Below are 18038 nucleotides of genomic sequence, written 5' to 3' on the forward strand. Positions count from 1 at the left end.
TTCCTGTTATGAAACTGCTCGATCTCCATATGGTCTACTTCACGTGAAATTGTTTTTTCAAACTAATTGAAACCGTTGAAATTTACTAGATATCGGAATACGGGATAGAACCTCATAGATTCTTTTCATGAGAATTTTTATATGTATCAGCAAAACTAGAAAGACAACCCCACTTGCTCGTCTCTTTACAAACTCCTGCAAAGGCAGTTTACAGAGTGCCAAATTCTCTTAGTATATTCAATTTTATTATAATAGTTCTGTTAAAATTTTCAAAATTCGACACTACAGCAAAAAGTTCAAAAACTCTAGCAAATTTTAATTTTTAATTCAATATCGCACATGAAAACAGAAACTTTAAGCTCTCTGGAACGGAAATATTAAACATGAATAAAATTTTTATTCTAATAATGTGGGATATCAAGAGAAATATTTTAATATATTCTAGAAGATTATTGAAGCGGTGGAAATAGATCAATTAAATAAAAATACCCTTTCCTTTCTTTTGAGATCACAGCGACGGCTAAGCTATATAATTTTACTAACAATTGGTTCGATATCATATAAAATTACTTACAATATTGTATAGAGGGTAAATATTTTTGCCCTCATAAATTAATGTTTATGCGAAAATTTAATGCATATTCTGAAATCTCTAAAATTGCTAACAAAATAAATTACTCGTTCAAAAATCTTCTCTCCTTCCAAGGTAGCAGATATCGGAAGACAATAAAATAAAAATATTTATGAGAGAGTACTCTACTCACATGTACTGATGATATTTATGATGAGTACTCGGTAAATACTCATAAAAAATTCACTCATTGTGTAATATGAGAACTTGTTAAGGTACTTTATATATGATCATGAGAGAGTAAGAAAATGCAGTCTATTATTTCAAATAATTGGGAAGTAAACCAAAATTTTCATAATTATATTGCTAAATCATAATAAAAATTCGACATTAGAAAAACGAAATTTATTTAAAAAGTAATCAAATTTCGAACTTAATAAAAATTATTAAATAAATTTTTCATAAGAAAAATTTTAAAAAATCAAATATTACTCTTTTTCCTATTAAAAATAAAAAGTTTTTCATTTATGAAACTTAAAACTCTTCATATTTTCATCTTCAACCTGTCCATATGATACAAAATTAATTATCTATCTAAAAAAAAAAAAATAAACAATATCTAAATAATAGCGCGGTGTTAACAGTGATTTGAATTTTTTTTTTTCTCTCTCCTGTTTTATTATGAACAGCTTGTTAGCACAACATTCGTAATCATACGTGATCATATTTCAAATTAATATAATAATATATATATGTGCAAGAAAATTTATATATATACATATACATTTTAGATTTTTAGAAGAGCTCATCTGGGATTACAGGAAATTCAGGTTAATAATAAGTATATATATTTCGGATTAAGCGAAGAACTTACTGTACTTAATACTAATAATATATGTAAGGGTAAAATATACAATATTAAATAGATAATACTTTCAACATCACAGTAGGACGTGCAATATATATATATATATATATATATATATATATATAAGATCATCAATTTTCTATTTTAATAATATTTTTTTTCTTAGAATACCTCAGACTACATTATAGTCGATTTCATATTATGAAATGGAAGTTATTCCTTCATTATAACCATATGAATATTTTATATATTTATGTTTGTATGATTGTATGTTTTTCCCAAAATATGATACTTGTAACAAATCATACACATATACATATACTTTCTTATAAAAGCAAAATAATCAACAAAAAAAAAATAATAATTTCTTCGCTTTTAGGTTTTCTTCATTTTTTTTTTTTCGTTTTTATCTTCAACATCATTTCAAAAATCCATTTACAATCACCTGAATTCAAGACATTTCATAAATATTCTGTCAGTAATAATTCAAACAAAAAAAAAAAATGATAATAACAAAAATAATAAAATAAATGAAAAAAAAATGAAAGCTTTGTGTGTATTTTCTCTTTCTTATTGTTGCGTATCTCTTTTTTTGTTTTTCATTTTCTTACATATAGTTTCTCTATTTTCAAAACTCACTCCTTTCAAAATCTATATTCATCTCTATTTTTTATAATATTCTTTTCTCATATTTTCATTCTTAGTTGCTTGGTTGTTTTTGCTGTTTTTTTTTTTAATAAAATCTGTACTAAATTATCTAAGTTGACAGAGCTATTAGCCTTAAAAGACCCCATCATTGTCGGGCAAATTCATCCTACTATATATAGGAAATTTATCTACAATATATATTCGTATATAGACAAAAAGATATTAATATATATATATATATATATATATATATATGAAATATGATAACATTATAATATATGAATGTATATCATATAGTACATTATAATATTAAAATGATAGAAAATATAATAATATACCATTATTATTACATATAGTCAACATAAAAAATTAATGATACAAAAAGAAGCATAACTCATTTTTTATACATGATATTTTCTATTTAAATATACATATACGTTTCTATATACCTATATATACGTTTCTATATACCTATATGAATTTCATATGTGTATATTATATATGAGTATATGTATATATGTGCTCATGCTATTATCCTTACAGTTATTTTCATTATACATATACATAATATTTTCTATGACGACGATGAACTGAATGAAATAGAAGAAGAAGAAAAAAATTTACTTTTTTTTTCTTCTTTTTCTTAGTTTCTTCTTGTTCAAACCGCTAAAAGGAATATCTGTATACAAATTATGTAGATATTAATTTCATATATCCATATATATATCTGTTATATATACGTACATATAATTTGTTATATTGAAAATATTATTAAATTTTATATTTTCATAAAAAAAAAAAGAGTGATTCAATTATAATTCAAAATAATATTGGTGAACACAAAAAAATATCAAATTTCTTATACTTTGCTAACTTCTCACTTGGTTGAAAATTGAAAATTAATTTTTGAATTATTTATAATTTTTACTATTAAAATACAAAATTTATATTTTACACATATTAGAAAAGAATCGTCAATGAGAAATAAATATTTTGGAATTATAAAAGAAAATATTTCTCACAAAATCAGAAGAGCAGCATAGCTAGAGAAGATATCTCACTAAAATTAATCGCTTAATTCGAAGTCCTGCTTATCAGACCTTTTGAATTAAAATTCGTATGTATTTGATTTGAATTCTCGTGTCATTCCAGTTACCATACGCTTACATATCATAAATACTTTGATATTAACATTCTAAACTAAAAATTATTTGCAAATTAAAACCTTGAACAAACCACATAAAAGGAAGTGTGAAATTTAAGCTTAAAGGTTTTAACAGCAGCTGTTGACCCATTTTGTACATTTGAATACGGAAATTTTTTTAGAAAAGTTTAACAGTACAAATGCTTTATAATGTCGTATTATGGTCTAAGACAAAAAATTTCTGTTCTACTTCTTTATACTTTTACTTTTATTTTGTCGTCCATTTAACGATAAAAGCCTGTATTATATTTTAACTTCCTAATGATTATTAAACTCCATTTTTGATGGTTACGAGTATTCTCCCATTTCTTTTAACTAATCGTCAAAAACAAAAATTTCTTCAAGCTTCTTTCAATTAATAAAGCCATATAAATTATTAAATATTACAGCACTTTTCATATTGAGAATAATTATTTTAAGTAATTCAAAAATTTTTAAGGAATGGATTTCAAAAATTAAAATATTAAAGCTATTTTCTTGCATTTTGCCTTATAATTCTCAAAATATATTCAAAGAACAGCAATAGTTATTCTTAATTCACTTGATTCGAAAATTTTCTTTATAATTTCTTTAACTTTATATGCAATACAAGATACACCAAAGTCCCAAAACTCAATTCAACTTAAATTGAATCACTTTTTCTCTTATCTATTTATTTTATTCATATTCTTCATAAGAAATATTTTTATAAACAGCAAGCAAAATACGGTATATATAAAGTAAAAAGAATATTATAAGTATATCGTGTGCAAAAAAATAACAAAACAAGAAAACCAACACAAAATAAGTATATACAGTAAAGAAATGTTCTTTGAAAATGCAATACGGATGAGTATGTCTAGGATACAACTAAAATATTGTATATACGAACATGAATATCTTATGAATGTAGCAAAAAGTTGAAATGGAAGTGGCAAAAAGAAACAGCAAAGAAAATCAAAAAAATAACGCACATACAGCTCATGTCAGCATTTTACTATTAAAGATGTTAAAAGGAATTTTCATACTTATTTCACTATTTATTATTCTATTTTCATTTATACTCTGTACTTGTGCTATACTTTAATAGATCCAAGGTCAAAAAAATGTATTCTGGGAAATACCCTTAAAGAAATTTTTTTTTTCGTTTTCATATTATACAAACATTGTATTAAAATATACACACTTTTATGTATATATAAGTGAGCAGAAAATATTTTATTTAAAAACACTTTACCAACTCTATTATACATTCATACTTTATAGATATAGTTTTATATTAATAGAAATAGGTCCATTTATTTAAATTTAGAACATAAATACACCATATTATTGTATATTTTAATACATTTTCAATAACATGGTAGGTATACAGACTGTATATATAATGATATATACACATATATATCTAAAGAATATATAGAAAAAAAATTTGATTTATCTACTCTTTTAGAATTTTTCAATATATTATTAAGTATGAATGGATGTATGTGTCAATATTGGAAAAAAAAGAAAGTTATAAAATAGTTTAAGTGTTTTTACAGCAATAAAAATTGAGTACATTTTTTGCAGCATCAGCTACCTATCTACTATATTTAGTATAAATTACATTTGTTCAATTGCGACAAAAAACATAAAAACATATTATAGAAGTTGGAATTAGTTGATAAGTCAAACACATAGTGTATAGCTTTTTATTGCTTCTTCATATACGAATTATCATCCAACTTTCTTCCACTACATGTTTAAGCATCACATAAGAAATAAAAATAGAAATATTAAACTAAATAACAATCTTCATTTTTTTTCCTTTTAATGTAAAGTTGATATATAATAAAGTAAAGGAAATGAGCAACAGCAAGCTGGTCAAGTTATTCCAGCTTCAAAATTATGAGATCATAAATTTGGTGCAATGCTATAAACCTAAGAATATAATCCGTATATATCTTCGGATAGACAAGTTGTTAACTTACAGGAACGTCACATTTTTCTCATCCTTCTCATAACTAAAACTGCTTCTGACTCGTTTCTCTACTACGCTATCAATTCTATGGCGGAAATGTAATGAACAGTGAATAAATTTTTCAGCCTTGAGTCATGTTTGAATTCAATGAAATAGCCAAGCCAGATATTTTGATAAAAATATAAAGTTGATGAAGTTAAGACTTTTAAATTCAGAAGCTGATTAGTTTTAAGACGAGAAGCAGCAGGAGATGTTCACGTCAATATGCTATCTATTTTATAATTTTTATTCACAACAAGGATCCCTTCCAGAAATTTCATGTAAGTAAATTTTAATTTTTTAGCATAAAATGGTTTTATTCTCTCTCTCTCTCTCTCTGTCTTGTCATGTTAAAGTAAACGAATCATAGAATTATTTTAAGAATAACTTTAATATTTTCATACTCTCTAAGGAATTTTGGTAATTAAGTATGCATCCCGAAAAATAATTGCATATTCATATAAATAATTGCAATTTTATGAAATCAGTGAACAATAACTCATTATATCTGCCTAAGTCCAAGTATACTTTTGAATTTAAAGTTAATTTGTGAATTTTACAAACTAAAAAGGTAAAACAGTTATTTAAATTAAAAATTCCATTTGATTTCAGTAATTAGTATTGCTATCTATAGACGCTTATATTAATCATTCACCATCAGTCACAAGCATTTCTATATAAAAATTAATAAAAAAATCAAATTCCATTTATAATTTCGATAAAATTTAATTTTATAATGCACATGAAAATCAAATCTCCCTATATATATAATCAAGATTGAACCTTAATTAAATACTATATGACAATGAGAACAGTATGGCTTTAGACTACATACGCATCACATAATGAGAAAAGTAATAAATTTAATTTACTTAATATTAGGGTAATATCTGACTTAACTATACATACACTTTTTATATTAAGCATATTAAGATTTTTATAGAAAAATTTTCATACTAATATTAATACCTATATATATACGTAATCCTGGACCAAGTACACGTCATATTATGTATACACACTGTTAAAAATAATGTTATTCTTATTTAAAATAAAAAAAAAAGCGCATTTATATAATAAAATACAAAATGAAGTTTATTTTTATAAAGTAGTAAAACATTTTAGTTTTCTACTAAATCCTATTTAAATTTTTTTGCCGTAAAATAAATTTTGTTTTTCTACATCCGCCTATATACATCCTCTTAATGATATCCTAAATATAAACGTTTTTTTTCAATATAAGTAAAAATCTTTATAGCTATATATACTTTTAAAAATAAATATAACATACACACACACATATAATTATTTTACAAAATAGATTTTTAAGTAACTGTTCTTTTTTTTATGATTAAATACCGAAATAATGGAAAATAAGTAAAAATGAAACACCTTCTCCAACCTATGGGATTATTCTCTTTTAATATAATTATCATTACTAATTTTATATAGGAAAGCACTAGGACTTAAAGATAAGAAGGATATTCTATTTCATTAAGTAGTCATAAAAATCAAATTTAGGTAAGGAAATTTGTTTTTTTTTATATTTTATTTTTTTTTTTTGTTTTCTAGTCCTTATTCTTTCTTTTAATGAATTTACAAAGTTAATTTTATATTTAAACAATTTGAGAAAGTGTAGTTAGTTTCTTTTCCATTTTTATTACAATTCCATGATCAGGATATCAATTAAAATCTCAGTGTAGGCAAAAATAATTTATTATAATTAAAGAAAAGTATATAAATTTGTATGCCTATGTATTAGACATTTAGTTAAGTGGCATGATGATAGTAAAATTGAATTAAAATTTTGGAAATGCTTTCTTAAATTAAAAATTTTATTCAAATAAATTTAAAAATTTTAATTCTGTTGAACTTATATAAAAAGCTTAGATTTTGTATTATGGAATTAAATTCTATTCTATAATATAGAATCATTTCTCCTATATCTGCAAATGTCCATCAATTAGATGTGGCCAGACTATCCATGTCGGATCGGGTAATCAACTCTGAGCGAAATATCGAAAATTGACATTGAAGACTTGAACCGGTGATCACCGAATATTGTTTGTAAAATGGCATATTTGTGCTAATTGGGGTATGGGTGACTTGTTGGATGGATAACAATCAAATAATAACCGTCCTACAAAAATTGGATACGAACACTAGAGAGACTCTGCCGACCAGCATCAGTTGGAAACAAACCTATGTATAGTCCGTTATGTCTTTGTTGGGTAGAAAAAGCCTAATTACGCAGCTAAAACAGCAACAATAAATTATTTTGCCTTTTTACGAAATTATACAGGCAAAAATTTTAAATAATGTGCCGAAAGTTTATGTAAATCAGATACAAAAAAAAAAACTATCTTCAATTCTGCTATGTGAAAATTTCACAATATTTCAATTTTGATAGAAAATGAAGTTAGTAGGCGTACTGGTATAATGATTTTGAAGAACAAAATGAAAATCATTCATTTGTTCATAATTCCAATTGAGATAATTTCACTATTTCAACTGTTTGTGGTCATGTTTCTGTCCAATTATTAAACAAATATTATTAAAATTTAATATTAATTAAGATCACATGAATATTTTGAAAGAAAATCGTTTCTCTTCAAATTTATATTTTGACATACACTCAAGACTTATGTAATTTTTTATAATAAAATATAAAAATTACTTTTACTATAAATTCCCTATACTCTATAATATGAATACTATAGTCTGAGTATATGAAATCATTTCATTTCCGTCGCAATATTCTAGAATTCAACACAATACATTCCTCTAAAAACAATATCAACTTAATTCAAGATCTTGACATCATTTTCTCTTCATAATCATAGTTTCTGTAATTAATAATATTTTAAATCTATATATATATATATATATATATATATATGTATATATCTATATATATATACAGAGCCCAGATACAAAAATACTCTCCGCAATTAAATTATACTAATTATGTTACATAAAAATTTTTGTACATAATATTAAATAATAAAAGTACATCATATATATGATATATATATATGCATATATATATATATATATATGTATATATATTCTTGTTCAAATAAACATAATTAAATCATAAAAATGTGTGACAATAAGTAGAAATATATATGTATATATATATGTATATATAGTAAATTAAAATCAGTAATGAATAATAATAATAATTCTTTTTTTGTTGCCTTGAATTTATTTATTGTTTTAATTTTATATTTACCAGAGGATAAAATTGTTACATACATAGAAAGGAGATATCCTTGCGAATAATTTCCTCCGTTGTTTTTTTGTTTTTTTTTTTTTTGTTCTTCTGTTTTATTATCATATAATTATTTTCCATTAATTTTGTTTTGTGTTGTTTATTTTAATTTTATTTTGCTGTTTCTTCCTTTTTAATTTTATTATATATATATATAATAAAGAATCGTCTTTAAAGGATATAAAATTAAAATAAGATTATTATGTTATTTTTATTTTTGCTCTTTTCTTTAAAATTTTTTATTATATTTAAATATTATTTAAAGGATAAAAATAGAATTAAAGTAGGTAAATAGCACATAAATAAAAACGCATTCCTCATAATTATTATTAAAAAACGAGAAAATAAGGAGGAAAAACTAACAAAATAATTCACAATATTTTTCTTTTTTTTTAATTTCTAATTATCCTTTTTTCTTTTCGTTTTGCCTTTTAAAAATAAAAGAGAGAGAAAATTATTTTATTAGATTTTATTTTTTATAATGCTTAAACTACTTTTGAATTTTATTTTATTTTTTTTAAGCTCAATAAATTAATTATTTTATTATTTTTCACTTTTACAATTTAAAATTTAAAATTTCTTTTTAAGATTTTAAGTATTTCATTTATTTTTGAATAGAATTTAATTTATTAATTTTATTTAATTAACAATTGAAAATTTCTTTGAATATTTTTAATCCTTTACTTGATTTATTATTTAATTTTTGTAATTAATTTGAAATTTTTTTAATAATTCAATTATTTTTTTTTTGAGAACATTAGAAATATTTATAAGTTTTTTAATTGAATTTAATTTAAATATTTTAATTTTATCAATTAAATTTAATATTTTTAATATTACTTAATATTATTTATTTTGTTTTTAATTTTTAATATATATCATGTATAATATTTTTAATTTTTTCATATATCATGTATAATATTTTAATACAATTTAATATTTTCAATTATAAATGAATTTTGGATGAATTCACTATGTTTGAATATTTTAAAAGAAACCGCTGCTAATATAATTTCATGATTTTCAATTAAGTAGTACAAAATTATTGTTATATATTTTCACTTTTTATTTTTCTATTATGCCTTTTCATTTTCTTGTATATAACACTAATGTTTCAATATATTAATTTAAATGTTTGTTTTTTGACTTCTTTTCTAAATTTATAAAAATTGTGCGTATTCAAAATTTTTTTTTATGTATTCATTTATAGTTAAAGTGTTATATCACTTTTTCAATTAACATAATATTATAATTAATTATATTCAACACATTTTTCATATTAAATTATTAATTAAGTGAGAGATATTTGAATTTATATTTGAAATTGAATCAGAAAAATACTTATAAGAATTTCAAAAGAAAATCATCATATTTTTAAATTATATAGGTATACGAGTATATATCATTATTTAAATATATTATTATATATACTTGATATATTAAATACGATTTATAACAAATATTATTTTTATTAATTTATGGCAATTTCTTTGAACACTGTAAATTCAAATAATCTTATTTTTGCATTCATTGTACATGTAAAAATATATAAGTATAACAGAATTTATACAAAAATTTTTTTTATTTTATTTTATATATAGGTATATAACAATGTTATTGGAACACACATTTTTTTTAAATTTATAATATGCTTAATATTTATTTTGCTTATAAATTTATACATAAATAATAATATTATACACACAATTTGTGTATATATATATATATATATATATATATATATATCATGTATATATATAAATAACATGTGTTACACTTAATTTTTCTTTACATATTTATTTATGTTAACATACAATATTATTTATTTATATGTATATGAATTTTTTCATAAAAAAAAAATTTTTTTAATTTCCTTTCAATTTTAAATATTCAAATTTCAAAGTAAGTATTTTTTTTAATTTAAATCAAAATCAAAAGAATTAACAACAATATTGTTACCAAATCTTATTATTTTATCTACAGAGAGACACAGTGCGAGCGAGAGAAAGAGAACGAGAAAGGATCTCTTATATTATTTATGTATGTACATATATAAAATTCAAGTATTTCACGTATTTTATCAATTTACTTTAAAGAATAACCAACCAAACAAAATTTTGTAAATAAGAATTTAATATTGTGTTATCCTTTATAGAAAATATTATTCTCACTATTTAAATATCCTTTTTATTTAATTTTATATTTTAGAATCACATTAATAAATTATTATTTATTCAAAATTTTCTATATAAATTTTTTTTTTGCTTACTGATGTTAAACACATTTGATTTACAATGGAATTACTCTTGAATTTTATTGAGTTTAAAAGACAAGAGAATATTTAAAATTTATTTTTTATAAATTTTACATTTATTTCTTTAAAAATGCGAATTTTCTTAAAATTTTAGTATAAATTATAAATTAAACACTTTACATATATATGTATATATATATTGGTATGTGTTAGAAATTTGATTAAATTTTTTTTACAGTTTTTTTTTTCCTCTCTTTTTTTTTATAATTTTTTTCTATACTTTATTATTATGCTTTAATATTAAATATAGGGACCCGATTTATAATACGTTTATATTGAAAAGTATCCGAGAACTAGTCGTAACGAATTTCGGAAATCGACTGACGTCAAAAATTTATATATGAAAAATAATTGATTAAATGTACATACAACAACAATAATAACATAAGAACAAAACAAAAAAATTACAATAAAATAGAAGACGAAAAAGCACAATAATTTTCACATTTTATATTTTTTGTAAATTTACCGAAAAAATTTCGAAATAGAATATTTATATTTACATACACATAAACATAAGTATAAAATATACAGCAAAAAAAAATACTATCAAAAATCATATATATATACATATAACAATATAATATACATACTCTTATATTTTTATAATAAAATATATTTTTTGGAGTTGACAGAAATAAAATGAGAGAAAAAATCCTGACCAGACTCAAATGATTTTTTATTTCTTTTAATACAACTTTAGTATAGGGAGCGCGCAAAGAATATAAAGTAAAAAACAAAAAAATTAAAATATAAAAGTTTTTAAATGAGAAAAAAAAATCAGAAACAAATAAAAAATATGTATACCTATACTTATATAAATAAATTTTCAATAGCATTAGAAAACACATGTACATGGCTATATACATAAATTATAATTTATATAAATAATTTTACTAACATATAAGCATAGGCATATTCTATATAAACGATTTCATCTCAAATATGATGATGTCCTGCCGAAATTATTACCATACATATATGTACATGCATAACGTACTAAAATGTATTTAATTAAGCTTCTTAGCCTCTAAAATCTACAGAGTTAATTACTATTATAATATTCAAAGTAGCTACTTAATTAAATTTTGTAAGAAAAAAATTTAGAACAAATATCCTGTAAATAACAACTGCTGTAACATGTACAAAATAATATTAATAATATTATTAATAAAAATATACTAATAAATAAAATGAGCCTTAATATATGCAAAAAATTTTAGAATGAAATAGAATTTGAGATAAATTCAAGGTTTTAGTATATTTAGTACCAAAAAATGTTTACCTTTTTTAAAAATTTAAATTAGATGAGTATTAGAATACAAGAATGTATACATATATTTATGTATATACAAAATAATATATACCGTAATATTTTGAATATTATTAAACAAAAATTAAAGTGATCAAAATGTGTGTTACGTTGTTATATTAATAAATCAATTTAATGATACCAGCGCCAAAAATAAGAATTGCGGATAATTTTTAAAACAATTCGAACATGCGTATTAGGGTGTATAGGGTAAAATTGAAATCATATGATATTTTAAAGTAGTTCTTGCTCACAATTCAATTCACAATTATTGCTCTCAATTAGTATAAATAAAGTTTTTTTTAATAGCTACTTTTTCGAAATTTATCTTGTTTCATGGTGTTTATTTGATGTTACTCGAAAAGCCTACCACAATTTAAAACATATGAAATTTCGAATATTCTCTTTTATTTTTCGCTTTCTCTTTTCTCATTCAAAAATTTACAGTAAACATAAAATTTTAATTCTCTTCTATTTTTCTAATATTTAAAATTCAAATAGAATTTTAGAAATTTCTCTTGTTTCGAAATTCAGAAAATATCCTTTTTTTGTATTTGCTTGTGGCTTTTTTTTTTCGAAAATACGATTATCTTATTATACACATTTGTATTTATAAATTTGTTAGTATGTATGTATTTGCAATAAGAATTCGCAAAACCGTAGTATAAGTGTAACGTATAACATAGAATAGGGAAAATGAAAAAAAAAATGAATTTATATTGTGTGTGCATATTTTGTTTTAAATTTTTTATCTTAACCAAATACCGTTATTATTACTAATATATACATTATAATAAATTTGAATATGAAAGTAATGTATGTACATACATTATATGTATATTATGAGTATACAAGAATATTAGAGGATATTGTATGTACATATGTACGTAATTACATAAATTAATAATAAGCATATACGCATAAAAATATTCTCAAAAAAATATTGTGTGTACATGTACAAATATGCATACATATGTATATGTATATACATACATGATTACATATTACAATTAAATTAATTTTAATATAACATATGTTTAAATATATATAAATGTATTCTAATATAAAATATTATTCAAAATATACATATTATACATAATGTTATATATACGCAAATATTATGTATATATACATAGTTTTGTTTACACATACATATTTGTACACATATGTACATACATCATCATATGTGTACTTTATGTATGTATGCATATAATATATGTAATTGTTATGTTACTATGTAAAAATGGACCACTTATTCATAAGTAGGTACGAAATTTAAGTTGAATGAAATAGAATGATAATATGGAAAAATAATAAAAGAAAATTATCCCACATACTTATGGGGCATTTATTTTCATACATCACTGAATATACATCAGTTTAACATAACATACATAGATATGTATGTAAATATGTACCGAGATGTAAAAAAAAATGATTGAATATTATTACAATTGGTAAAGAATAAAATATAAAAATATCTCATGATACAATATTTTTCATTTTTTATTTTTTGTGTATTTTTACTCTTGTATGTGTGATTAAGTGTTTTGACGGTAATTTATTAAAATTATATTTGTTTTATAAATTATTTATTCTTTATTTTAACTGGTCCAAATAAAAGTATTTATAAAATGGAGAACATTTTACTTGAATTATTTAATTAATTTAAGTATAAAGTCTTAATTTTATATCTAATTTACATGTTATATAAAATTCGACTTTAATTTAATCACGTCTGTTCGCCCATATTCACAATATTTTATTTAATAACTTTTATCAAATTGCAATGTTATAATTTTTATCAATTCTTTTTATATAGTCGTTTTTTATATATTTTGAGTAACAGACAGACAAAATTTCATTATTTGAACATTTTTCGAATATTTCCCGTTCCACACACACACAATTCCATTATTTCCTGATATTTGCAGATATTTTGCATTCCATACAGACACAATTTCGTTATATTTACACATTATGAAAATATTTTGCGTTCTAGAGAGACCTGATTATATTTTGAATTTTTTTTTTGAAATTTGTACATTCGAGATTCAAGAAAACTTACAGTATAAAATAAAGTCTACTAAACTTAACGTCTCTTAACTGTTTCCACTATTAATTAAGTAAATTGTGTGAATTTAAAATCTGGTAATGAAGATACAAAAAATTATTTACGAAAGAATGTACTTTCCGTATAGAATTTTACCTAGAGGCCACATTTTTTTAATTATAAAAAGTAGAAATTGTAAAGTTTGAGCTCGTATAGACTTCGAAGGTTAAATATGCATTAATATGATAAATTGCTCCAAATGCAAGTCCCGTTATAGTAACATTTTACATGAAAACATGTTTGATATGGTATACACAACTACTGTAAGTTTTCAACACTTGTAGCAAGTTGCAGCTCATACTGCTCAAATTCCAATATATTTAATAAATTTATAAATACCTATACGTATATTATGGTTATACCTATTGATGATTTTATTAATACAGCCTGTAATAATAGATGTCTGTAACAACATCTGGACACATATATACAAATATAATATAATATATTTATTATTTAACATGTTTTTCATGCATAATATCATATCGTATTTTATAACAAATTTTACATGGGTGTATATGACTTATTAGCTAAGAAATACATACACACATACATACAATATATTGTATTACCATCAAAAGAATTTTATGAAGTATTAAAAACCATTATCGGACATTAATTGAGATGGGTTAAAAATATATTTTTTGTATAGGTTTTTGAAAGACCTAATTAAATTAAAGAAACCTTTTTGATTTACATATACATATACATATGTAACAATACGTATATTATGTACCCATATCACAAATTCATACAAAACAGTAGGTTGTCGAGAGTCAAAATTAGACTCTTTAATTAAATTTTCTTTGCAATACTATGAAAAGCATTATATAATTTTTTGTTATCAAAAACGCAAGATGCAAAATTTACTTTTATAAAAAGAAATTGTATGGGTTTGAGAAATATTTTTCTCAAAAAACGTTTCTCAAACCCACGCACATAAAGCTTTTTTAATATAACAATTCTAATTACAATATTGATCGAATGAATTCGAAAAATTGCGAAAAATTAAAGGCCGAAAGTTAATGTCAATATTTTTCTCAAATTTAATTAATTTTAAAGTTATTTGTAATGTTGAATTTAGATAAAACAAATTCAAAGAACTCGAAGCTATAGGGTAAATGCAAAAAACTCGAAATTTGGTATACCGAATGCGCTTTATAAAAATGTGAAATTAATGCACTAGTCGAAAACGAACGAAATATCAAGATATTGTTAAAAAATTTAAAAGATCTCGAAAAAAATTTCACATTCACATTGTTCTTCTAATCCAGATTCGACTGCATATTATATATATATATGTGTGTATGTATATTTAAATATTATTTACTTTCTTATTTTTCTCTTATTGCAAACAGTTTGATATATTAGAAAAAATTTTATTCTATAAATACTTTTATAAATTATTTATATATACGACGTACACGCATATACACACATTAATTTGACGTACACATGTGTGTATTTGTAAAAATCTGATAAAATTTTTTTTATCACTATCGAAATTTTTTTCTTCAATCCTTTACTTAAATATAAAATATTTGTATGCATATACAAATTTACAAATATAATTATATTGAATTTTTGGTAGATTTGATTAAAATGAAAATGCTATAAATTTGAATAATCCTTATTTAATCTTTATTTTGTGACCCTGATATTCATTCAGAAAAAAAACTGAATGAATTCTTTTAAAGTACATTTTATTAATTTCATTCCTTCAAATAAAAAATACATATATATATTATTTGAAGTGCCTAGACTCAATTGTCCTTGAACTTTGCATAATAAAGGTTATTACAAATGTTAATAACAAGAAAACATAATATATAACAAATACTAAAAGGGAGAAAAAAAACTCAATATTAAGAATATGTTTAGAGTGTCTAGTCTTCGCATTGTTCATTGTAAACAAATTAATCATTTAAGTGTTATTATAAATTTCTTTAAAGGCTTTTTAAAAACATTATCCATCTCACATTATAATTATATATGTATATGTATATATGCAGTAATTTGGGTATAAATTTGGAAAGCTCATGGATTTGCAATATTTCAGTTTGTTAAAGTTACAAAAGTGATAAACTTTAAAAAATTCACTTATAAGAACTTAATCACTGAAGGTATGTTCTCTGGTTCCTAATTTCAAATTTTGTGTTAAGAACGCTGCTATAGCCTATTATGTTATAAATATTTTGTGAGTAGCCCTAATATTCCAAATAAAATATTTTTTAATAAAATATTGTTCTTAAATTCTACATTCATATTTTATAAAATAAATTACAGTTATTGTAAATTATTATCTAGAAAAATAATTATTTTATTTATAACACTATATTAATATGGTTTAAAAAATAATATTACATAATTAGTCCCGCCAAAATTAATTGAACAGAGCTCAAACAATATAGTGTAAAACCCTATCAGAAACGGAGGTTTCTCATGACTGACAGGTTTTGGTAACTAAAATTAAATATATTCTAGATTTTCCGATTTTCATAGTTTTTGTACTTTTCTCGATGAATTCAAAATTTAAAAGTATATAACTACGACACTTTTTATTCAAATTCAAAATATTTTGTCACATTAGTTTGTTTTAAATAGGTTTTCCGTATTGTCTAAACCAAAAAAAAATACAAACCAATTCCGGCATTTCCAGGTTAAAAGTATCAGAATTGTTTTAAATATTTTCGCGTTTGACAGGTTTTTCGTCTTCTCTGTACTAAAAATTTTTGCAGGAACTTTTACTTGGTGTTCTTTTTCTGCAATGACAGATTTTCACTTTTCACAGGGTCTGGCATGTTTGACAGTTGGTTTTTTTTATAATGTGATAATTAAAACTCAATTATTTCATTAAAAATTGGTTGACGCTGTCAACATAATTTTTCAGCTATGGTAGATGCTGTACAACAAAAAGACATAATTTGGCTATACCAGTTAAAAATTTATATCAGTGTTAGAAATTAACTGAAAAATAATATTATAACGCTCATTCAAAATATTAAATTTATTTGAAGTTAAAAACTACATTAGAATATTTTCATGCAGAAAGTTAATTAGAAATTATTAGTTATGAAAATAAAGCAAATTTACCCCTGTGAACATAATTAAGAACTAAGATGTAAAACATAAAAGAAGAACGATTTAAAAAGTAGAACAAGTCTATACTTTTACAAACTCTTTCCTTATAAAATTTTATTTTGAACTTCTGCTTATTATTTGATTGATGGTCCGTCTTAAAATTTAATAAAATTTAATTATTTCAAATTATTATCAATAATATTCATTTTAATATTTAATTGAAAATTTTACAAGCTAGAATATAACAAAATTTCTTATTTATAAGTTAAATTAAAAATATTTCACCTTTTACAACCAATAATTGATATTTTAACATTTGACATGTCATATGACTGATATTGTATATTGAATTTCTTAAATCAACCAATTTGACATTGATTTCACCCTTATCCTTTGGTGTAAATATTCTTATATTACCATCTATGAATTTTATTAATTTTATTATATTGAAAATTTCTATATATATGTAACCATAATTAAAAAAATATTATATTATAAAATTTTCTTTTCTGATTGGTTGATTATTTAAAAATAAAAATTTCTACTCATATACACATAAACTTTTTATAGTTTATAATCCTTAAACTTTTGATAAACAATATTAAAGGAAAATAAAATACCATTTTTATATTATATACTTTTTTCTTATATAGAATCCGTCATTAAGTTTAA

The sequence above is a fragment of the Condylostylus longicornis genome, unplaced genomic scaffold (assembly GCF_029603195.1).
Source record: "Condylostylus longicornis isolate FDR11 unplaced genomic scaffold, ASM2960319v2 ptg000030l, whole genome shotgun sequence".
Taxonomy (NCBI): Eukaryota; Metazoa; Arthropoda; class Insecta; order Diptera; family Dolichopodidae; genus Condylostylus; species Condylostylus longicornis.